This window comes from Ambystoma mexicanum, chromosome 3q (assembly GCF_040938575.1).
Source record: "Ambystoma mexicanum isolate Mex_15411 chromosome 3q, UKY_AmexF1_1, whole genome shotgun sequence".
Taxonomy (NCBI): domain Eukaryota; kingdom Metazoa; phylum Chordata; class Amphibia; order Caudata; family Ambystomatidae; genus Ambystoma; species Ambystoma mexicanum.
This window is the reverse complement of record NC_090926.1, coordinates 302,409,546-302,434,503: the sequence shown is the minus strand read 5'-3', so window position 1 is coordinate 302,434,503 and position 24,958 is coordinate 302,409,546. Positions and strand designations below refer to the sequence as shown.

At 49.0% G+C, this 24,958-nt stretch overlaps 1 protein-coding gene across 3 annotated transcripts in view; it reads right to left on the bottom strand.

The window, feature by feature from the left end:
* Positions 1–24,958, bottom strand: part of KMT2D (lysine methyltransferase 2D) — a 2,224,302-nt gene that overhangs the window by 1,887,172 nt on the left and 312,172 nt on the right. The gene's annotated exons all lie outside the window — the stretch shown is intronic.

The window sequence follows — 24,958 nt, the reverse complement described above, 5'->3', positions numbered from 1 at the left end:
CAAGGTAAATGACAAGGTGTCAGAGCCACCCAACTGGAAGCAGTAAAGGAGGGGCTATCAAAGTAGAATGGAGTGTAAATACTAGCTGATCAGTAAGGCATAGTGAACCACTTATTTCTAGCATTGTTTAATCTAATCTACTGCATCATTACAGAACGCAGGCACCAAAATTCAGTCTTGGTCACACATCCAAAGGGGCAGTCTAGTCCAAAGGTTTCATCATTTTTGCAGTTGAAAACACACAGCCAATGTGGGGCACATTGGGCACGATAGGTGTGGTGTAGCGTGGGAACTTATGTTCTTAGGGCACATGTCTGGGCATATCAACAACTTTGCTTGCATTCCTGTTAAACATGAAACTGTACAATCAGTTGAGGCTAGAAAGCTCATTGCTATCAGGAACTAGACACATTTGCATACAATGGATGCACTTCTACAATGGCAGTGACAAGCTAAAATGCAATTGACTAGAAGTTGCCCAAACCAATTGCTAACAGTTAGGGCTAATAGAAAGCTTTCAATTTATCAAGTTTGGTTGTGAATCAGCAACGCACACCTTCCCTGCAGATCCCAAATATCTGAGGGCATCAACTCATGGAAACGAAATAAGTGGGGGTGACACGCACACATGGAAGGAAAAGAAACATGGTGTGCCAGAGTAAACTGCTAGCAATATTATAGTGATACGTAGACAGATTGTGGAGGGCAGCTGGCCATGTGCTTGGCCCAGTGATGGTCCATATCAACACAAATACAGACTAGATTTCCTTAGGGATGCAGAGAAGTTACTAGGGCTGGGTGGGATCTGTGGACCGTTAGGAAGAATTTCCTTAAAGCTTTTGGGTCAGGGACAAGGTCTGTACTCCTGGGACTTTTAAGGGTGTAGAAGTAGGAGACAAACAAAGGTGCCATATTTTGTGTTATAGACTATGTAAAATAAAAGCTAAGAAGGGGTTCTATGCCTCAACTAAATACGAAGAATTCTGTCCAAAACAAGTAGTCTGTTGTGTGTCAAAACCATTTCCTTCCCTTACACTCTAAAACAAAGTAAAGTGGTGATCTTCTTGGTCCAGAAGAATTGCTCCCTTCTTCTGGATGATAAACCAAAGATGATAAACCAAAGTTCACTTTGGGTGATAAAATGAAAAGTTCAAAAAGGTCAAAACCAAAAAATCTCAAAGGCTTTCTTGACTTGGCGCTCCACCAACGCACATGGAAAAAGAGTCTTGCATCTTCACCGGGTCAGCAGCGGGAATTCCTCTTCCCCCAAGTGTCCTCAGGTTTCTGAATACTTTTCACAGCACCAGGATAAAAGACTACTTTCTCCTGGCTTTTACCATACAATTCACAATGCCAGGAGGAGGGGGGTTGGGGGAACACACTCCATCACCCTGGTCCTTGTCTTAATTGTGTTTCTCACAATGTCAAGGGAATGTCTCCCTTCCTTTGGTATCTTACACAATGTTCATAACAACCAGGAGGGACTGACTCTTCCCCCTGGCCTTTCTCAGGAGGTTCACAAAGCCAAGAGATTGACACCCTTCTCTTGGCTTCTCACACTTTGCTTTAGTGTCAATCCAGTTCACTACCCTGCCAGGTACTGAGACAATGATGATGCATGATGACCTTTGCGTCTTATGGATGCGGGCACCAGACTCGCCTCTCTTACATATACTTCTTTGATAGACTTGGTGAACTCTCGCACCAAGTACCATGTGATATGGCATTTATAACGCGCCTGTATACAAGTGTTTCCAGGCGCAACAAGACAAGGAGGGGGAAACAAAGGGAGAACAAAATGGCATGCATTACTTGCCGGAATTGCATTTCTGATGATTGTATCTGCTTAAATTCACATGCTGTGCATATAGTCCGACATCTAGTGGTAATTGCGGCATATTCGATCTCGCCTTTCGAGAATCGAAAGTGGAAGTCGACATGGGCGTGCTTGTAACACTATCCCTAACGTGACGTTCATTGTACCAAAATCCCTCATGCATTGAGGTCCCTCTGGTTCTGTTTTTTCTGCCGTGAAGGAGCCTTATGACTATCGTAGAGTACAGATAGCAAGAAAGTGGTAAGATGTCCATGATCCTTCTACTCTGAGCGGGGAGGAAGGGTGGGCGCATGTGAATCTAAGCGGGTACAATCATCAGAAATGCTATTACGGTAAGTAATGCAGGTCTTCTGATGCTTGTGAATCTGCTTAGAATCACGTGCCGAGTACTGCTAGACTAGCGAGCAGTACCCAGAGATGGTGGTGGGATGTGTTCAGGAACAGTAGTAAAGAGATGTCTTGGTACTGCTTGTCCCACCTTAGAATCGGACCTAGAGTGTATCTAGGCAGTAGTGTTTTGTAAACGTGTGTACAGCACTCCAGATTGCTGCTTTACAAATGGACTCGAGAGGAACACTTGCAATGAATTCTATGGAAGCACCAATGCCCTGAGTAGAGTGTGCTCTAGGCTTGAAGGGAAGATCTCTCTTGGCAATAGTGTAGCACAGTGTGATGTAATTTACAAAACACTTTGAGATGGCTGACTTGGATACACGATTCCCTTCTCTGCCAGCTGTCACCGACTCAAAAAACTGGTTTGTCTTCCTAAGTGGTTGTGTCTTTTCCATATAATAAGTGACTGCCCCCCTCACATCAAGTGTATGGAGGCTTCTTTCTGCCACGTTAGTGGGGTTCTGGAAGAAGGTGTGTAGTTCCATCGATTGGTTCACATGGAACTTTGAAATTAATTTAGGTGCAAACCGTGAGTGAGCAGAACCACCTTATCTTTGTGAATTGTGACAAATGGGTCTTGAACTGAAAGAGCCTGAAGTTCACCAACTCTTCTTGCAGTGACTGCCACCAGTAAGGAGGTCTTGTAAGCGAGTGCTTTAAGGCTAGCCTTATGCATAGGTTCAAAGAGAGATCCCATCAGTCTAGTTAATACCACATTCAGGTCCCATCCGGGAGCTGGGTTTGAAATTGGGGGATTAAGTCTTAACCCCTTCCATAAAAGCCTTGATTACTGGGATTTTACACCACAACACCTTTCTGCTGGGACGTAGTATATTTATTGGAGTAGCAATGTCTGGCGTTAGGCTTTCTTGCTTCTCCGAGTAGGTCCATGCATCTTTGAGGAAGTTGGAGGTCACCAAACTATGACTTCAGAAGCCAGGCTGCCAAGTTGAGAGTTTGCAGGCACAGATGGAGTGTCTCCCCTCTGTCTTGTGATAGCATGTTGTATGGGAAAGGTTTCCTGGCAGGGGAAACGGACATCGGCATGAGATGAGAACCAGGGTTGGCGGGCCTACATGGGGGCCACCAGAATCATCGTGACTGGTTCCTGGTACATCTTGTTCACTGACCTGTTGAGTGGGGGGGAAGAGTATAGGGGGTGGGGGAATAGACACATTTCACTGACCATATTATCCAGAGACCGTTCCCCCTGGAGCGGTTCTGGGGATACCCAGAGGCGTAATCTGGGCATTGTGCATTCTCCAGAGTTGCGAACAAGTCGATCTCTGGGAAGTCCCATTCTGCGAAGACGTTGGAGACGGTGTCTGTCTCAGTGTAATCACTATTCGTACTCTGTGGGTAGTGGGAAGTCTCTGCTGAGCACATCTGCCAGAAGATTGAGTTTGCCCTGGAATGTGCTGAGACAGGAGGAACATCTTCTGTTTGTTCACCATTTAAATACCCTTGGGGCTGAGGCAATGCCAAAGGGAAGGACCTTGAACTGATAGCGTTTGTCCTCTCATGAACCTTAGGTACTTTCATATTCCAATGCTGCCAACACACAAAGTATGCATCTTTCATGTCCAATGTTGCCATGTAATCCCCCTGTGTTAGAGGGATTACTTCCTGCAATGTTGTCATTCTGAACTTTTGAATCTTGACAAAACTTGTTCGCTGGGTATAAGTCTAGCAAAGGGCGCATGGTGAGATCCTTTTTGGATACAAGGAAGTACACTGAATAAATACCCTCGTTTACCTGTAGAATGGGGCGACTTCTATCGCGCCCTTTCTTGAAGGATCTCCACCTCTTGTAGCAGAATCTTCAGGTGTTCTGGCGATAGGCATCTGGATGTTGGTCGTATCAAGGTTGTCGGCTGAACTCGGTACAGTAACCGTGGGTGATGGTCTTCAGCACACAGTGGTCTGTAGTGATTGCCTCCCATGCATGAAAGAAGGATGTTATTCGTCCCCCGACCGGGGAGGCATGGGAGGGGACCCGGACTGGAGAGTCATTTTTGAGCAGAGGCTGGGGAGCCTCTTGGTGTAGAGTTTCTACCCCTTCCTTTGCCACAGCGCTGCCCTCTGTTGATATTGACCAATGGCAGTTGCCCTTGTCCCGAGGGCCATGGTGCATTCCCTTTTCCGTATTGAAAACTGAGAACCCCCCGTATTGATTGTGGGGGGAACGTGGGCAGGATTGTCCCCGAAAGGAACAGCAAGAGCTTCCCCCTCACCGTTGATATGGTCTTTGAGTAATTTGGTTTAGAGACTTTAAGGTTTCATGTTCCTTTTTCGCTGTCTAAGGCATCAACTACTGCCTTTACAAACAGGTTGGTCTCTTCAACTGGCGTATTAATAAAGGAATGCCTGCGTCTCAGGCTTACAGCCTGAATTATTGAGCAATGCGTGCCTTTTAAGCAGGGTTCCTTGGGCCAGGGTTCTTCACGCTGTTTCTGCTGCATCCAGGGTATTTTTAAGGATTTTCCGATTGACCTGCTTCCCTTCCGAAACGACCGCCAGCAGGCACGATCGTGCCGGTTCCGGGACTTCTTGCAGGCCCTCCTAGAGCAAATCCTATTGGACGTCACTATAACTAGCCAGCAATGCTGTGTTGGCAATCCTAGTGGAATAAGCCGCTGATTGTGTAATGCAATTTCCCAGGGAGTATAACTTCTTGCAATCCTTGGCTGGTGGTGCCTCAGCCGTAGACAAGGGTACTCTGGCTCTCTTCCTTGTAGTGGTGACTACTAGGAAGTCTGGAGTGGCATGTCCCCGGATATAGAGCAGGTCTGTTGGAGAGGGGCGGAAAAGCTTCTCAACTCAAGAATTAGCAGCTCTCGTTAGAGATGGAGTTAACAGAGGGAGAGATGAGTCTCTTGATAGAATTCACCTGACTGTGGAAGACAATTTAAAAGAAAAACCACCCACAAAAGTCTGTGTCCTGTATTGCCCCTTGTGTGGCAATTTGAAAGTGTTCAGCTGCCTTTTTTAAAAATGGCACTGAAGGCCATCTGGTCATCAATAGGTGAGGCTTGTCTTTGAGGAGGCAGGATCTATACACAGGGTGTCTGGATCTGGAGTAGTGGAAGGGAAAACCAAGGTGCCTCGCCTACTGGCTGCTCATCACCCCAGTCTGGACACGGGTCTGGCGTCTCCTCAAAGGGATTCGCTCCCTGATCATAGTGGTCTCGAAAAGAGCGCCAACACCAACCACCATAAGAGCGCCGAGACGCCTCACAAGAACCTGATGAGGTATACCTCATCAGGTTCTGGCAGGTTAAACACCTCCATATGTTGGAACTGACTTGAAGTTCTTGGAACTTTAACACGTCCTTTGGCTTATTTACACCCGAATATATGTTGCCGAGACTCTTGCGCATCAGGGAGTGATTTCAATGAGCCCGACAATGCGATTTCAATAATTCTTTGGCGCTTACGCGTTCTTATGAGGCATTTCTGCGATCTTACTGTGTTTGGTGTTGACGCCCTTTTGACTTGCATGTCCAGACGCATGCCGTGTCGACTGTTGCTGGTGGGCAGCCAATCATGGGGATCAGTCGCAACTTTCAACAGGCCCGTTGGCATCTGTGGCCTTCCAGACGAGTCCGTCAAGGAGGCTCGGGGAGTTGCGTTTTTCTTTACGTGGTGTTGGTGTGTCCTTGTTGCCACGCTGTAGTCTCCCCATAGCAGAACCGGTGGCCTGCCAGCCGGGGCCGGACACCTCGGCACTTGCTTGTTCCGCAGAGGTCAATGGCCTCTGCATCAGAGCTATGGCTGTTGCTTACAACCTCATCACTCGAGGTGCCTGCGCCGACAGGGGGAGGGTGACTACTCTTGGCCTGCTGCATGCCGTAGGCCGCACACCGCTTCGTCTGCCATCTTTTATCATCTTCTGACTCAGGATTGCTCGTCGTGATCGTGAGGTAGACACTTGTTGCACCTTCAGTGTCTTTCCATGGATATTTGCAGTTGCAAGAAGGGCAAACTTTAAAAAGGAGTCCTGTCCACAGCTCAGCTTAAAAGCAACAGCAAAACCAGAAGGAAAAAAAGGGGAGAAGGAAAGGCATTCTACAAAAGAATCAAACCCCAGGGTCCCACTCTCCCTACTGCATAGGCCTGGACTGGAGGGCCGAGGCCACGTGGTCGACCGCATCAACCGGAAGCATCAGCCGCCAAAATCTGCAACCGTCTTCCGCGTTGGTTCAGGAGTAGTCGAAGAGTTGACAAATATTAAACGACCAACGGGCGTGGACAATGAAATCAAAACTTAGCAATTTACGAGCTCCACATAAGGCGGCCAACTAGCTGGGTGGAAAAAAACAATCTAATGGACCTCGACACGTGAGGGATCTTGGGTACACTACACATCACGTTAGGGATAGTGTTGCAAGCACGTCCATGTCGACGTCCCCTTTCGATTCTCGAAAGACAAGATGCGATACTCTGCGATTACTACTAGATGACAGACTATATGCACAGCATGTGATTCTAAGCAGATTCACAAGCATCAGAAAACAAACAATCTTACTAGGCCTATGTCATTCAGATCACACAAGCGAAGGAGAAAAGTGCAGTTAACTCACAAGTGCAGCAAGAGGGTGGCTCATAAATACAGAGAGAAGGGACTGTAGTTTTGCAGCTACAGACCCTTAAGTGCTCGAGAGCCTGGAGGCATTGCGAGGGGAACTGGACATGGAGGCGCCAGAGCCCGCATTCATAGGGTGACCAGGTAATCAGTGCGCAGAGCAGTCAGGGGCATCAGCGGGGGAGCGGAAGAGATGAAGAAGCCAAAAGTAAGGTCTTGAGTGGCTCCGGATCCAGAGGTGGTTCAGCTGAAGCTTCAGAGAGGAAGGGAAGCTGTTCCAGAGGGAGGCTCCAGCCGAGGATTTAGATCTGCCCCCAACTCTCTCATTGGAGAAGTGTCTGAGCCTCAGAGTTGGAGGTGGACGAGCAGAGAGCTCGAGAAGGAAGATGTTTTGGAAGAGAAAGTTGGAGGTAGAGGGGTCCTAGAACCCAGAAAGCCTTGTGGGCAATGTAGAGGATCTTGAAGTTGATCCTTGCAGCTACAGGGAGCCAATGAAGAGATTTCAGAGCTGGAGAGATACAATCCCTGGGCTTGAGGCCAAGGACAAGTCTCTCAGTACTGTTCTGGATAAGTTGTAAAGGTCAAAGAGTAGAGGCTGGGAGATTTAGAAAGAGGTTGTTGCAATAGTCAAGCCTAGAGAGGACCAGAGCTCTGGAGACTGACTTCTGGGGGAAGTGACAAAAGGAATACCACCTCCAAGGAAGGTGCAGCTGATAGTTTGACTTCACGTCAGAGATGCGAAGTGACAAGGAGAGGGTGGAGTTGAAGATGACACCAAGGATCTTAGCCTCACAGGAAGGAGCAGGAAGAGGGTGCAGAGTGGGCGGCCAGAGAGAAAATAGGAGGTAGCGGGTATCCCAATGAAGAGGATCTCGGTCTTACTAGCATTAAGGCAGAGATCATTGGAGGCACACCATTCCTGAATTGCGGCCAGACAGTCTGGTATGAGAAGCAGAGGTGGCTGAGGGGAGCCGAAAAGAGCGAGTGTCATCTGCATAACATTGAAAATTGGAGCAAAAAGTAGCAATGCGGTGGGCAAGAGGTGCCAGGTAGTGGTTGAAGAGCCAGGGAGAGAGGTTAGATCCCGGGGGACACCACAAGTATAGAGAGATAGAAGAGAGTAAACAGCCAATTTGGACCAGTTAGGGTTGGTGAGAAAGGTGATCAACCAGGCCAGGGCCTGATCAGCAATACCAAGTGTTGTAGCAGAGACGATTGAGGAAGATGGCATGGTTGACTGTCAAAAGACTAGGATAGATTGCAAAGAATGAGGACAGAAGGGAGATCAGAGTTAAGATTGGATAGAGTCTTTCTGTGCTTCTGGCAGCTCTGAAGCCAGACTGGTGATCATGGAGGCAACCAACAAATTCAGTATTTCGATTAAGCTGGGAGATGGCCAGCTTTTCCAAGAGTTTTCCCAGGAAAGGAGTGATGGAGCAAGGGCGATAGTTAGCAGGAGAGGAAGCATCGGCTGAGGGCTTCTTTAGAAGGGGGTGCACAAGAGTGCTCAAGGGGAAGTTCCAGTGGCAAAGGAGTGATTGTAGAAATCGGCCCATGCCGGAGCAAGGGTGTATGTGGTCCTTGATTGTTCTGGATGAGAAGGGGCAAACCTGCTTTGACAAGACTTTCATTGATCGGACTTATCTAGAAACATTGTCAAGGGTGAACAGGGGAAAGTAGGAGAGAGGTGGAAGAGAGACTGCCTCAGACAGGCTAGGAGTAGAAGAGGAAGAGAAGGTAGAGGGAGAGGGTGGACAGGATGTCCTAGGTTTTAGTAGTGAAATGAGAGGCCAAGGCCATGCAAAGGGGCTGGGAGGTAACAGGAGAGGTAGAGTCTGCAGCAGGATTGGGCAGCTTCTTGCAGATTTTGAAAAGTCCATCAGAGTTGTTCGATGCTGCAGAGATGCAGGCTCACTTCTTAGAGAGGACAGAGATTCTGTACTGCCTTTGGAACGGGCGGTAGGTCAGTTTGTAAATGGGTGCACTGAATGCCCTCCACTTCCTCCCTGCCCCCCTACACTTGCGTGTAAGGGCAGAGAGGTATGAATCGTACCAAGAATTGCACTTGGATTTGGGCCTCAAGCGGATCCTCATGACGGGGGCAAGGTCATCCAGCATGTTGGAGATACGAGATGAAGGTTAGAGAGGGCTGTGTCGGGTGTGAGTCAGCCAAAGGTGCAGGAGGAGGAGAGAAAGTAGCGGCAAAAGCCTCAACTGACAAACGCTTTATGGTCGGACGACTTGAGAAGGTAGGTGGCAGTGCTGGAGTCGGCATGACCTGCGGGGAAGAGAGATGGGGGAAAAAAGGAGAAAGTGATCACTCCACGAGAGGTGTGGTAAGAGGGTTAGAGAAGAACACGTTACTTACCAACTGTAACGTTCCTTCGATTGGATGTTCCTCCCACATATTCCTCATCTTAGATATTCGTATCGTCAGCTTTGCTGCTTCGGAAAAAAAAAAAGAAATCCACACCAGAGGGCACTGTGCTCAATGTCGTGGCGTCTATGTCCCTTGAGGGCTACCGTAGAGTGTCAGTCATCCCCAAGATAAACGGCTCAAGCCGCGTCCGTTGCCTTCAGTTCTGTTTTTTTCAATCTCAATTGATGAGTTGATAAGGCGTACCCTTGGACCGTAAGCTCTCAAGGAACATAGAGTATAAAATACATAAATTGTACAGCGGGGTAGGATGGGAGGGTCGATGAGGAATACGTGGGAGGAACATCCAATCAAAAGAACGTTACAGTTGGTAACTGGTTCTTCGAATGGATTGTGTCCTGCCACGTATTCCTCATCTTAGATAGACTCCCAAAGCAGTGAAAATTTGGAGGAGGGAGTACCAATTCATTTTACTCATGGACCATATGTAGAACAGCCTTAGCAAAAAGACCCCCTTGGGCTGAGGAGGAATCTAAATAGTGTGTCACAAAAGTATGCATGGACTACCAGGTGGCCGCTGCACAAATATCTTGCACCGGGACACCCCTCTGCCCCTAGTGGAATGAGCTGTAGCCCATCTGGAGGTTCTTTATCTGCCAGCTTGTAACGCTCTCCAAATGCTAAATTATCCATCTGGATAAGGTCTGCTTCGTTACTGCCAGGCCCAATTTGTAGCCGGAGTATCCAATGAAAAGTTGGTCACTTTGCCGAAATTTTGCCAGTCTAGAAATATAAAAGCTGAGAGCTCCTTTTGGGTCCAGCCTGTGGATTCTTTCTTCCTCCTTACTTGCATCAGGGGAGGATAGAAAGATGGCAATGTGATCTTTTGAGACAAGTGAAAGTCAGACTTTTTGGAAAAAATGAAGGTTTGACTTTAAGTAGAACTTCGTCTTTATGGAATATGTTGTGAGGAGGCTTACAAGAGAGGGCATGTAACTCACCTGCGGGCTGATGTAATAGCCACTAGTAGGATTGTCTACAAAGTGAGAAGCCTTAGCGGACAAGAATGCAAAGGCTCAAAAGGAATGCATGCAAGTAATTTTAATACTAAATTTAGATCCAAAAAGGGACTGGAAATGAGACTGGAGGGTACGCGTTAGTGAGACCTTTTAAGAACTGTACAATTAAAGGAATTTTAAAATAAGATACCACTTCCGAGGAGTGCTTAATAATAGAGGCCTCGATTGGCCAAATGTAATAGGAAAGAAAGTACTATAGGTGTACCACATATGAATGGATCCACATTCTTATCTTTGCACCAGTTACTGAACTTGTTCCAACAACACCGGTACAAAGATTTTGTTGCTGGCCTTCTGGCCGAAAGCAAAATCTCCATTACGTCGTCCGGGAGGTCCCAACCCTCATATCTCAGCCTCTCAGAAACCATGCCTGAAGGCTGAGTGTTCTGACCTCTGGATGGAGAACCCAACCTTTCTCTTTCAAGAGAAGATCCTCTCTTAGTGGAAGACTTATTGGAGGGCATATCGACATGTCCAGAAGGTCCAGGTACCACGTCCTCCTGGCCAAATCCGCGGCAATTAGGATCATGGTTATCTGAACTTTCTCAACCTCCCGATTACGTGAGGAATCACAGGGACTGGAGGAAACGCGTACAAGAGTGGCAATTCCCAGTCCACTATGAATGCGTCTCCTAGAGCTTCTCTTGGAGGACATTCCCTTGAGAAGGGAATAGTTTCTTACCTGTAACTCCATTTCTCCAGCATTGGTATCTTTCATGGATTCACATGCTTAGAATATTCCTCGTCGTCAGACTGGGACCCCTCGGTACACATATATAGCCTTTTCCAATAGGAAAACTTCCAACACTTTTGTGTCCTATCTACGTCCTTTTAGGACCCGCCTACGCATGCTCCGTAGGCCGTCCCCGTATAAGAGGCCCGCCCCCGCGGTTCCCCTTCAGATTTTGGCCCCTCCAAAGTAGGAAGGGTTAACTTTATCCATTAAATACATTACATTCCGGGGAGGTTGGCGGGCGCATGTGAATCCATGAAAGATACCAATGCTGGAGAAATGGAGTTACAGGTAAGAAACTATTCCCTTCTCCAGCATTGAATCTTTCATGGATTCACATGCTTAGAATAGATTGTATAGCAGTAACACTTGAGACGGTGGTGAGAATGTAATGTAATATAGCCTCAACATACTACACAATGCATATGTACAGTAGGAATAAGTTACCTCATATAAACTTACCCACATAAAATGAACGGTCATTAAAAAGGTAGACAGATTCTCCACAGCGTGGAGCTTACCTTACTGAAACAGATGGCGCAGGACAGCTCTTCCCATCTGCACCTCGTCCGCATGCTGCCTAGCAAGGCAGTAGTGGCGGGTAAACGTGTGGGGCACTGACCATGCCGCAGCTTGGCATATGTCTGTCAACAGAATTCCTGCCCACAAAGCTGTTGAGGAGGACGTCGATCTTGTAGAATGGGCTCTAGGATGTCCTTGCAGTGGCCTTCCGGCCTTAGAGTGACAAAACGCAATCGTCGATGAGACCCATCGAGACAATCCTTGTTTAGAGATTGCTTTTCCTCTCGTCGACGGACCATACGCGACGAACAGTTGTCTAGTAGACCTGAATTCCTGTGTACGATGTAGGTAAAATTTCAGAGCCCTCTTAACGTCCAGGGTATGAAGAGTTTTTTCTGCTGCCGATGATGGTGTGGCGAAGAAAGTAGGGAGAACAATGGACGAGTGTTTGTGATGCACTGTCGGAACTTTTGGGACGAACATAGGATTAGTTGCCAGGACTACTTTGTCCTTAAAGAATCTTAGGTATGGCGGGTCTACGACCAGCGCTTGCAGTTCCGAGATTCTTCTAGCCGATGTGATAGCAATCAAGAATGCCAACTTCCACGAAATTAATTTTATGTCGGACGTGGCCATAGGCTCAAAAGGCGGTTTCATTAAGCCTGCCAACAATGTGTTGAGACTCCAAGTCGGGGGGGAAACGTTTTTCCGGGGGAAAAGCTCGAAATAAACCCCTCATGAAGTGTTTTACAAGTCTGTCGCTAAATAGAGGAGACGACTGCCTTTTCCTTGTGAACCTCGAGATGGCCGCCAGGTGCACCTTTATCGATGTGAAGGATAATCCCCTCTCCGCTAAGAGGAGCAGGTAAGGTAGAACTTGTTCCAGCGTCACCGACAACGGTTGTAGGCCCTCTTGCCCCTTACACCATTCACAGAACCTCTGCCACTTATAGGAGTAGGATTTGTTTGTAGAAGGGGCTCTAGCCGCCTGTAGAATTTTTTGGCAATCCTCTGAAATGTCTAAGGCGCCGAACTCCGAGAAGTCAGGAGCCAGGACGTAAGGTTGAGACTGTCAGGGTCGTGATGCCACACCGTGCCTCTGTCCCGGGATAGAAGGTACGGGACTTTCGGAAACGCTATGGGATGTTCCAGCGACAGATGGAGGAGGTCTGAGAACCACGGTTGCCTCGGCCAGTATGGTGTCACTAGAATCACCCGGCAATTGTATCTGCGTATCCACTGTATTGTTTTCCGTATGAGGGGAAACGGGGGGGAAAGCATAGAGGAACATGTCCGTCCATGGGAAGGAGAACGCCTCCCCCACCGACCCCTCTTGGGGCCATCTGCTTGCAAATTGCTCGCATTTCTTGTTGTCTTTGGTCGCGAAGGCGTCCAGAGGGGGTTGACCCCATTTCTCGAACACTTTCCTCAAGTGACCCGTGTCCACTTCCCACTCGTGTATCTGGGCCATGCTTCTGCTGAGGGAGTCGGCTTGGCCGTTCCTCACTCCTGGAAGGTGATGAGCCACGAGGGAAATTCCGTGCTTCGCTGCCCAATGCCATGTTTTCTGGGCTTCTATGGAAAGAGTCCTTGATCGTGTCCCTCCTTGTTTCCTCAGATAAAACATGGCTGTTGTATTGTCGGTCAGTATTCGCACTCGCGAACTCTTGATGTGTGGTAGGAACGCCTTCAAAGCCCATCGTACCGCTCCGAGTTCCAGTACGTTTATGTGTAGGAGTGACTCCGTTGGAGACCAGCGACCTTGCGTTTGGAGAGCACCCATGTGCGCTCCCCATCCGGTTAGGGACGCATCCGTAACTATGGTGCTCTGAAACTCCGGCTCCTGTCGGGGCACACCGCTGTTCAGATTGTGGGAACTCTGCCACCACTGAAAGGTCCGACGTAGCTTGTCGTCGTCGACGGTTATCCTGTCCGACCACGATCCCTGAGCCTGTGTCTATCGGTCCGCGAGGAATTCTTGGACTGGCCTCATGAATAGTCGACAGTTTCTCACCAGATGGATGCAGGATGCCATGGCCCCTAGGACCGAAACATACTTTCTCACTGAGATCCTGGTGTTTCGCCGTAGTCGGGCCGCTTGTTGAATGAGTCTTGAGGTCCTGTCGAGGGAAGGTTTCACCAGCCCTAGCTGAGTCTCGAACTGTGCCCCCAAGAATACCAGCGTTCTCGATGGCCGCAGAGAGGATTTCTCGAAGTTTATGGCGAATCCTAGCCGTTGTAGAAGCTGCATGGTGGCTTGCAGACTTGTGTTGGTCGACGCTGGGGAGGATCCCCTTACCAGCCAGTCGTCGAGGTATGGGTATGCGTGGTAGCTTTGCTTCCTTAGCCAGGCAGCCACTGGAGCCAGGCATTTTGTGAAGGTTCTGGGGGAGGTCTTGAGCCCGAAAGGAAGAACCGTGAATTGGTAGTGAGTTCGCCCTATTACAAAGCGTAGGAATTTCCTGTGTTTCCGACACATTGGAATATGGAAATACGCGTCCTGTAAATCCAGGGACGCCAGGAAATCTCCCTTTTGAACTGCGCGGATCACCTCCTGCAGAGTGAGCATCTTGAATTTCAGGCTCTTTAAGGACTTGTTGAGATCGCATAAGCCTAGAATGGGACGCCATTTGCCGTTCGGCTTTTTTACGACGAAGTATCTTGAGTAGACTCCTTGACCTCTCTGTGATGTTGGAACTAATTCTATCACGCCCTTCGCTAACATGAGTGTAACCTCTTGTTGCAGTACCTTCATATGGGGCTGAGCGGTGAACGCAGGTGGAATTTGCGGAGGGTTGTGTTTGAATTGCAGAGTGTGTCCGTTTCTTATGGTGTCTAGCACCCATTGGTCCGTCGTTATCCTTTCCCATTCGTCAACATATGCTGAAACTCTTCCCCCCAGAACGGTGTGTGGTATGTCACTGCTGATCTTTATTCTGCTTGTCTCTCGACGACGACGGGTATGATGGTCGTTTTCTGGAAGACTGGAAGTTTCGTCGACGGTTAGCCGATTGTGAGGCACGTCGTGTATCCCTGGGAGGGGTAAGCAGATCTGGCAAAGGATCTGTCTCCAGAAGAGAATCTTGAATTACCTGAAGCCCCTCTAAAGGGACGAAAAGACTTGTAACTTCTGCCACTCTGGAGGGCACCCAATGAACGTGCCGTGTCCGAATCTTCTTTCATCCCTTTTAGGGCCTCGTCCACCTTTTCACCGAAAAGAAGGTCTCCCTCAAAGGGCATATCTAAGACCTTGTATTGCACTTCTGGCCTGAAGTAGGTGCACTTAAGCCATGATTGTCGACGCAATACCACCCCATTGTTGACTTGCTTGAAGCCTGACTCAGCGAGATCCACCGCAATGTTTATTGCGTGATTTGAGGCTTCCTCACCCTCTCGGACCAGTAGCATCGCCGCCTTTCTCTGTTCTTCTGGAAGATGGTCAAGCAGCGGAGCTAGTCTGTGCCACATCTCCCTATCGTATCTGGCCACAATTGCCAGAGAGTTTGCGGCCTTTACTGTGGTCGCTCCCACGGAGAGCACTTTCTTGCCAAAAGCATCTTGGCGTCTCGCCTTGTTCTCAGGAGTCGTCGTGCACTTGTGCTGTGCCTTCCTCGCTGCTGCCGCCGACACCACCTAGTCCGGTGTTGGTTGGGAGGATAAACACTTGGGGGTCGACTCTGGAGCCTTAAACTTCTTTTCTAGGCGTCCTTTCACTGCTGGTTCTGAGAATGGGTGTCTCATTGTCTGCAACCCCTCTTTCCATACATGGTCTAGTATTGGTATCGAGAACACCGACCTCCTTCTCTTGCCCATGTGGTCGAACAAAAAACAATCCTTTTTCTGTTCTTCTTGGGACAGACCAAATTCTTTGCATGCCTTCTCCATCATAGAATGGAATGACGCAATGTCGTCCGGAGGGGACGGGTGAGCTGGGCTTCTGGGGTTTTCCAACTCCGCCTCTGACTCCCAGGTAGGATCCCTGGAGGGGGATAATGAGATATCCGACATGGCTCCCCTGTCAGACTCTGAATCTGGTAGCTCACCTTCCTCCTGTGCCAGTGTTGAGATTGGCGTGCGTGGGTGCGTCGGTTGACCGGACGGGCCCGGCTCGTCGACGAGTGACTGTGGCAGGGTTTCCTGGGGTAGTCGCTGGTCCAACGACTGCAACAAGGACTGAAGCGTGGACAGAATATCCAACGACAGAACCGATTGAGGATTGAGGAGAGGGGCAGATACCGGTGTAACGGATGCCCTCGTCGACGACTTGTCAGCCGCTCGTAGCCCTAGGTCTGCTGGGCCGGCAACTCTCTCGTTCTCGTCCTCCGAGGACAGCAACATAGGCTGTTCTTGAAGCAAAGGCTCCGGGGGGGGTCGGGTCAAAGACTTCAGGCCTCCTGTAGGAACCCCGTCGACGAGGCCCTCGTCGACGGGACGGTGGATGCCCCCTGTGCCAGTGGCAGGGAGGCGGCCGATGACTGGACCGCCGTCGACGATGAAGACTTCGCAGGTGGTTTCGGCGGTCCCGCCTTCTCCACACTGTGCCCGCTTTTACTGGACTCTCGACTCGTGGTCGATCTGTGATGATCGCCAGAGGAGGGTTTCCTTTCCTTCTCATGCTTTTTTGATGAGGATGATTTCTTTGCCGAGGAGTCTCTAGTGGAGTGACTTCCAGGCGACTCTTTTTCCGACGGTCTAGATTTCTTCGGCGGTGGTTCCGACGAGGCCGCGCGGCGTGATGTTTTCGCCGACTGTGTGGAGCCCACCTCCGAGGGGGGGTATGCCCCCGCTCCATCATTCAGCCATGCCACCAGGCGTCGGTTCCGGTCTTTGAGGGTTTTTTGAGAAAACCCCTTGCATATGTCGCAAGTATCCGCCGAATGGTGAGGATGGAGGCAATATATGCAGTCCATATGTACGTCCCCCTCGTAAACCTTCTTTAAGCCGCATGTCGCGCATGGACGGAACAGCGCTTTACATGGCACAGAGGACATTATTACTCGAAATCCAATGACGCAACCTAGTACAAAACAGTAGGACAACACGAGGAGATCCCACTACTTTGGAGACGGTTGAAATCTGAAGGGGAACCGCGGGGGCGGGCCTCTTATACGGGGACGGCCTACGGAGCATGCGTAGGCGGGTCCTAAAAGGACGTAGATAGGACACAAAAAAGTGTTGGAAGTTTTCCTATTGGAAAAGGCTATGTGTACCGAGGGGTCCCAGTCTGACGACGGGGAATATTCTAAGCATGTGAATCCATGAAAGATTCAATGCTGGAGAAGTACAGTTCGCACTTCCTGTTGACACTGGTCGTGAACAGATCCACTTGTGGGGTTCCCCAAAGGGTGAAGATCTCTTGAAGGACTGCCTGAGCTAGTTCCCACTCGTGGGACACTGCTCTGCCTGCTCAGAGTGTCTGCCACCATGTTCTGTTCTCCGTCTAGGTGAACTGCCGACAGATTCCTTCTTATAATGCCCAGAACCAGAGCTGCAATACCCCTCTGCACAGGGGTAGTGACCCCACTCCTCCTCATGGTGAGGTAGTACATGGCCACTGTTTTGTCCATAATCAGGACATTCTTTCCCCGTACAGAGGGCAGAAAGGCTTCAGCGCTAGTCTGATTGCCCTCAGCTCCAAAAGGTTGATGTGTAGTTTGGATTCAGCTAGAGACCAACGATTGTCAGATCGTTGGTGTGGGCTCCCCACCCTGTAAGTGAGATGTCCATCACTACTATTATCTCCGGCCATGGTTGCCAAAAAGATTCTCCCTTGAGAATATTGTCTTTGCAAGCCCATCATAGAAGATCTTGAGCCACCCTGGCTGGAACTTGCAAAAGATCTGACATATTGCCCGAAAATTGGGACCATTTAGTCCTGAGGGCTCACTGAGGGGATCACATTCTGGCCTCTAGCACCAGAAAAATGTAGGATGCCATGAGACTGAGCAACCTCAGAAAATCGAAGGCCGGCAGATGCTGGGCATTCTGGAACTTTGTTACCATCTGCAGAATGGGATCTATGATTATTGCGCCGGCCGAAAAATGCAGACTTTAAAAAAAAAAACTTTACACCACATATATATATATGCGGGGGAGACCACCCACAGCCCCCCCCACACCCAATTAATATTATATTCTATACCCCCCACATATATATGTGGTGCAAGGGGAGTCCAAAAAACATCTTTTTTTAAGTTGGCATTTTCGGCCGGTGAGGGCGACATTTTGGTACGATTTCTGCTGAATGCGATGAGCTCTCACCTCGGGAGGCGAGGCTTTGCCCGAGGAAGTATCCAGAACTGCTCCGATGAATTGGAGTCTTTGGAATGGTATATTTGACTTCTTGCAATTGAGGGAGAAGCCCAGTCTGTAAGAAGTGGCAGGTTATGCTCAGATGTTCCTGGGACTGTTCGGGTAAACGTGCCCCGATTAACCAATCGTCCCGGTAAGGGTAGACATGAATCACCCCCCCCCCCCACTCTCCTGAGACTTGCTGCCACTACCCCATCAGCCTGGTGAAAACCCTCGGGGCGGAGGTCAACCCGAATGGCAGAACTCTAAACTGAAAGTGAGAGCTGCCAATTGCGAACCTCAGGTACTTCCTTTGCTGGAGATGGATTGGCACATGAAAGTAAGCATCCTGAAGGTCCAATAATACCAACCAGTCCTGGAGTTGGAGAGCCTGAAGGATCTGAGAAAAGGTTACCATCTTGAACTTGTCCTTCCTGAAGAATTAGTTTCTTAAGTCCAAGATAGCTTCATCCTCCGTCGTCCTTTGGGATGAGGAAGTATGGGGAATACCAACCCCTGCTCCTCTGTGCTACAGGTACATGTTCCATTGCACCTTTCTCTAGCAGGATCAAGATTTCCTGAAACAGGAGCGGATCTGAAATTTTGACAGAGTTGTAACCCGGTGGATGTTCTTGAGGCCTTTTCTGAAAAGGAAGGCAGTAACCCTGAGCCACTGTTTCCAGTGCCCAAGCATCTGAAGTAATGCCCCGCCATTCGTTCAGATGCTGAGAGATCCTGCCTCCCACCGGGGTCTTGTGGGTCAAGGCCTCAGAGTGGCTTTGCTGTGGCTGCAGCAGCGGCGGCTGAGGGCACAGATGCCACTGCTGGATATGATCTAGCACCTTTTCCTCATCCACCCCAAGGACATTTTTTGTCCTCTTTGACTAGCCTGTCCTCTTCCAAATGATGAATAAAAACGAAAATGACGACCCCTCCATGAAGATGAGCCAGAGTAGGAGTGTTGCTGAGGTCGATGTACGGAGGCGCTAAGTGACTTAGCCACCGCCTAGAGGTCTGCAGCTTCTCCAAACTCATCTGCCTTGCTGCCGAACAACCTCAAGCCGTTAAATGGCATATTGAGAAGTTTGGCCTGCACATCGGTGCAAAACCAGACTTTCTCAGCCAGACAAACCGGTGTAGCACTGTTCTAGACGCCAAGGACCTGCTGATGCCATTAGCCGTGTCCAGTCCTGATTAAGCATTCCCCCATAGCCTTTCCAACTTTCACAATTGCAAGGAAGCAGTCTTGTTCCTCGCCCTCAGAAATGTGTTCAGCCGCCGCATTAATACAATCCCACAGGATGTATGTGAATTTTGCAAGGGTGCAAGTCACATTTTGACTTTAAAGCCATACATACTGCACGAAGAAAAAAATCTTGCGAGACCAGGCATCAATTCTCTTAACGTCCCTATGTTGGGGAATAGAAGGGTATGCCGATCGTCTAGTGGATGTTGCTGCCTGGACTACTAAGCTTTCAGGTGTAGGATGCTTAGTTAAATAGTCAGGGTCAGAGGAAGGAGGTCCACATTTCCTTGCAAAATTTTTGTTCACCGCTGGTCCAGATTCTGGCGTTTCCCATGCGGCCAGAACCTTCCTCTGAAGTGCTGTGTGAAAAGGAAGAACAGGATCCTTTTGAGGACCTTGACTGAGAATGTCCGTCATGTCATCCAGTTCGTAGGTGGGTGAATTTCTGTTCCACCCCATGAACACCACCCTATTCAGAATATTTCTATATTCGGAGTCTGCATAATCAGCTGGGTCAGGTTTGTCGAATTCCAATTCAGGTGACGTATCTATATCACTAGCTGTTTGCAAACAGTCAGAGGTCAGACATTTTGCACTGAGGGTCAATTAGTTCTTCAGGAACATCCCTTGTACCTTATTTTACGCCAAAAGGGGAACTCTCATCTGAGGATTGTCTCTCCTCATAAATAGAGGCCATAGACTTGAAAAAGTCTTTCCTTGGCACAGGGTGAAAAATGTTACCCGTGGTTTGTGAGGGCATTGACCTTGGTTTTGCCAAATGAGTCGATACTGGTGCCGGAATCAATGTTGCCCTCGACAAAGGCGTCGATACTGTCAACCCTGGCTTCGATAAAGTTGAAGGAACTTCAGATGCAAGCGCCGTTGAGGAAGGTGTCAACGCCACCTTCGACACTGGTGTCGAGTAAGTCTTCGACAAAGGCTTCAAGGAGGTTTCCATGACGGTTTGGCACCCGACGTCATTTTGTCTGGTGTCGCCTTCGGTTTATGCACCGATAGGCCGGTCTTGCTCTTTTTATGAGGTATCGGAGAGCTTTCTCTTGATGACACCCTTAACGATTTTTCACCGGATTTAGAGCGTCTAGTCTCTGACCTTCCTCGGTCATCCTTAGAATGAGCAGGGGCATGGTCTTCATGCGATTTCTTCGAGGGGGTCAGGGACGCATTCTCCAAGATTTGCATCATTGAGACTCTAAAAGCCTCCCATTTTCTGAATCATGCTTTGAAGGACAAGTGATAAACTCTGTATCAAAAGACGAATAAGCAGGAGATCGTCAACGCCTCTTCTTCTGAGAAGACAAAGATTTTCTTGACCGACTCCTCAACCTAGATTTCTTCGATTTACATCGGGACCTTTCCCTAGACTCTCTAAGAGGCCTTCGAAGATTCCTCCCCCACCGCAAATTTACTGCGCTGTTGCTTGAAAGCTTTATTCGTCATAGCCCGACAGGAACCGCATTAGTAAATTTGATGGTGCGGACTCGAAAACCAGAGGCAACCTCGAAGGGGATCAGTTCTAGACATTCTCTTCCTGCACTTCTGGCACTTTTTAAAACCAGTTTTAGGGGTAGAAGGGTTAGATGAGGAAGAACCCTCCAAAGACTGAAGCGCCATTTTCATACACACGAAGTGAAAGCTTTCGGAAAAACGGACTGGAAGCCAACTGGCGCAGCTCGGGCCATTTATACGGAGGATGACGTTGACGCTCTACAGCAGCCCTTGAGGGACATCAAAGCCATGACATCAAGCACAGCGCCCTCTGCTGTGGACATTTTTTTTCCGAAGCAGCAAAGCCGATGAAACAATTATCTAAGATGAGGAATACGTGGGAGGACACAATCTATTCGAAGGGGAATGGGGGGTCTGAGGAGATCAGAACATCCAGGGCGTGCCCTGCAGAGTGAGTCAGGCTAGGGGGAAGAATAGCGAGAAAGACCCGCAGAGGTTGCAAAAGTCCTGAAGAAGGGGTGGTAGCATCCAGGTGGATGTTTAAGTCTGAGGGGAAGTTGAGAGGTAGATGCAAGTAGCGAGGAGGAGAGGTCAGCCCACTCGGGAAGAGGGCGAGGGGTATATATTGCCCACAGTGAGAGGCCAGGAGAAAGAAAGACACTGCAGACCAAGCATTCAAAGGAGGAGTAGTGCTGCATTGAAATGAAAGAAGCCGGGATCCACTCTGGGAAAATCGAGGCTACACCCCCTCCGGGACAGTTGGTTCTGGGTTCCGAGAGGCTCTTGTGGCCATCGGGAAGGAGTGTCGAAACTCATGACAGAGTACATCCAAATCAAGCTTGTCCAGGAGACGGCAGATGTCAGACGTGTGTTGGACAGCTTAACAAGAGCCAAGAGAAGCAATGTGGAGCAGGTTGCAACATTTGAAGGAATTCTGGGGAGAGGTACAGGCCAGAAGGTACACCATGCGGAAGTGTTGGAGGGGACAGAGGAGGAAGGAAGAGCAAGCAAAGCGGTCAGAGAGGGAGAAGAGTGCCAGACGGGTGGCAGAAGAGGGAGGCAACAGGGTGGACAGAGAAGCAGCAGGGGGTGCCCAAGAGGCGGCAGAGGAGCCAGAGAGGGTTAAGAAGGGATAGCAGGAGAGGAAAGGAAGTTAAGGTCTGGGAAGCGGATATCAAAGAGGAGGAGATTGGCATGAGGACCCTGCACCAAGACGGTGCCATTTAAGTAAACATTAATGATGGTCTTAGAGGAGTGGAAGGATGACAGGAGAGCCTCCCACCGGGTGCCACCATTAATGGAAGAGGAGGAAAATGGAGCAAGAACAGAGTCCATATGGGTGGTCCATAGGCCGAGAGGGAACAACAAAGTTAGTCGGTAAGGGTCCGTTAGGTGAACAAGGTTTGTTCACAACCGTCAGCATGCCATACCCTGTATGCTAAGCTCCTCCCTCCCATTCTGGCTTGCCACGATCTTCTTGGGTCCCCAGCACCTTTCCAGCAACCTGTGTACCTGTATTCTTTGCCTGCGAGGGTTCTGCCTCCTCCTGGGCGCCTGCACTCTGCTGCAGGGTTCTTGTGGCGATCTGAGCCTTCCTTTCGTCTGCAGCAGATCCGCAGTACCAATCTTTCTCTTGGTGGCGTAGTTCTCTCTCCACTCTTCCCAGGCTGTAGGAGCACCTGAGCCTCTGTCCGCACACTCGCTGTCTGGTCCTTCAGTCCTGGACCTGCTCAAGCTCCTTGCTGGTCTTTCGTCCGCTTCATGCTTGCTCTTTTAGCTCCTCCAGGGAGGGCAAGACGATCATAAGTCCCTTTTTAGTTTTTGTGCTTCCACAAGGTCTGTATAGACTAGTATGCTCACTTTGGTTCCACAGGACACTCTTCATGGCTCCACACAACCTCGTACCAGTATAAACATGATCACTATTGAGTTTTCTGCGCTGTTCCTCATCCCAGTTTCCAGCTTACGTCTGGCAAGTAGTACCTCCTTGTCTCAGTGGTTCTAGCAAGGGTTGGACTATCCACTCTACACAGGTAATGGAACTTGGAGGGGGGGGGAGGTGTACCACTGCCAGAGGAATTTTCAGTGTAGCGGCCTGGCCTCATGCAAAGTGGCTCCCTAGGCGAGAAGGGACCACTTCGAGGATTCATCACAGATTCCTCGAGTTTTAGAAGATTCGCCAAGTGGCGGTGCGATAGTGCAACCCGGCTTTACTGTTTGGTGAGAGGGAAGGTTAACAAGTACAGTACATATTGCAAACCAGAAATAAGAAATTTCATATACACGATTTAATAAAAATATTCTTTATATAGGATTAGGCAAGGGAAATCATTGTATTAAAATAGGTAAACTTTACAAAACAAATATACAACACTAACAGGCAGCACATGCACAAGAGTTCTGAGAATTTTAGTAAAGGCTTTCCCAATAGAGAAAACTGCAATTACAGACACATGTGCAACTTTTTTCTAATCTAAGTCAGTCAAGCATATTTAAAGTGATCAAGGGCAACTAGTTCAGAGGATTTTGGGACAGGCCTTTGCTGATCGAGTTATCTTTCTCTTAAAGTGTAAGAAAGGGAGCAGCTTCTGGAGTTCTGGTGGAGTCAAGGCCAAAGACGACCCTTGGCAACAAAGAGAGAACCTCCCAGATGGAGATCCAGCTGAAGAAAAACAAGTGAACAACTCGCCAGCAGCACCAGACCGTTGGGAGAGCAATACCGAGATACCAAGAAGTTGCTCTGCAGCGGGTGGTTTAGAGAAACAACACCTGTGCACGTTTGGTAACAACCAAGGGTGCCAGTAAAACAAGACTGGTACAGCAGGAACCCCAAGATCCTTGGCCAGCATGATTATTGAAGATTCAGCGTCGCCAGAGTTAAGGGTCTAAGAGTAGTACAATGGCAAAGAAAAAACTGCGGTCAGTAGTTCTCAAGCTCACGATTTCATTCTGAAGATGGTGTCAGCTTAAGACTCCAGGGTGAGAGGGCTATTCAAGATACACCCACAGGGATACATTGGAGGGGCCAGCCATTGAAGAATGGTCGGGAGTGTTGGATCCAGGGCGCTTGCCCAATATCCTTGGATAAAGAAACTCAGTCTCTTCAGTGCAAATGTTGCTCCTATTTCTGTACCTGAAGATGCTAGCACAGTTCAGGGAGACTTCGCATTCAAGCAGGAGAGGTGAGCCAGTTGTCCCCAAGTGGCTCAGGGAACAGCACTGCAGTCTGTTCCTTCTGCTTCGGTCATTCTGCATGGCAGAAAACTTTCCAGGAGTGTAGGAATGGAGTTTCATCAGTATACAAGGAGAGTGGTTAAGGTGGTCTGCTTATGCTGACAGAGTAAGCAGGGAGTGAAAACTGCACCCATTCATATACACCCTGCAACATACAGAGGAGGGATGCGAGAGAGGCTGCCCCCCTCACCCCTCCACCATGCATGCATGCACAACCAGGCACTCGGTAAGGGCTCACACAGACAAACAAAGGGAATCTATACTATCCTGGCACCAGCATTGCCACTATAAACTTAGTTCAGGCCGGTGACATTCCTGCGAAACAGGCCCCCAGTGATCAAATATGGTCACTTCCTCCCAAACATAAAAAGCGGGACAAGGGAGTTACGACCAGTCAGGTTTTTGGAGGCAAAAAAATAAGAAAATATTTTTTAAAAAGTAAACAACCTCTACTTTGTGAATAAAGCAGTGAGTTAAAACGAACCAGTGCCAAGGAAATTGTTAAAAAGTGGAAGACATATCACAAAAGAAAACTGGTACCGCCACCCTAGCCAAATACCACAGTGGTGATACCCTGTTAATGTTAAAGGACATTTGTACAGTGCACTATCGCCACCGGAGGGGGCACTCTGGCACTCTGGCGGCTCTGAAAGAGGGGAGGTTGAGTTAGTGGGAGGAAGCAGGAAAAGTGCAAGAGAGCAGTGATGTGCTGTTGGCGGCCTCAGCCAGGAGGGTCCGTTGGCTGGGCTTGGGGTGTTTGCAGTCGGTAGTCGTCGTATACTGTTGTGCAAGACTGTGTTTTTGTTTTGTTGTTGCAATGTAGTGAAGTTTGTGCGGTTTGTTGTGCTGTAGGTTTTGGTTGTGTTTGGTTTGGAGTTTGAGAGGTGTATGCAGAAAGGGTGTATGCCTGTCTAGGGCACTATGGGGTACCACTGCCCAGATGTCATAAGAACTCTAAAGGAAGAGCAAAACACCACCCACTCTTTCAATCATTCTCGGATAAAGCCTGGCTGGGAGGCGAGGGGTGGCCAGGGAAGGGGGACATTCCTAAACTCATGCAAGTCAGTAAAAAGTGCAAGGGCTACCATATTGGGCAAATTGTGGGCCTTCTACATAACCAACTTTGTATGGCCCAAAGGAATAGCTAGAGAGATGAGTCACTATTAGTCAAAAGCTCCCTTGCAAGTGATGTTT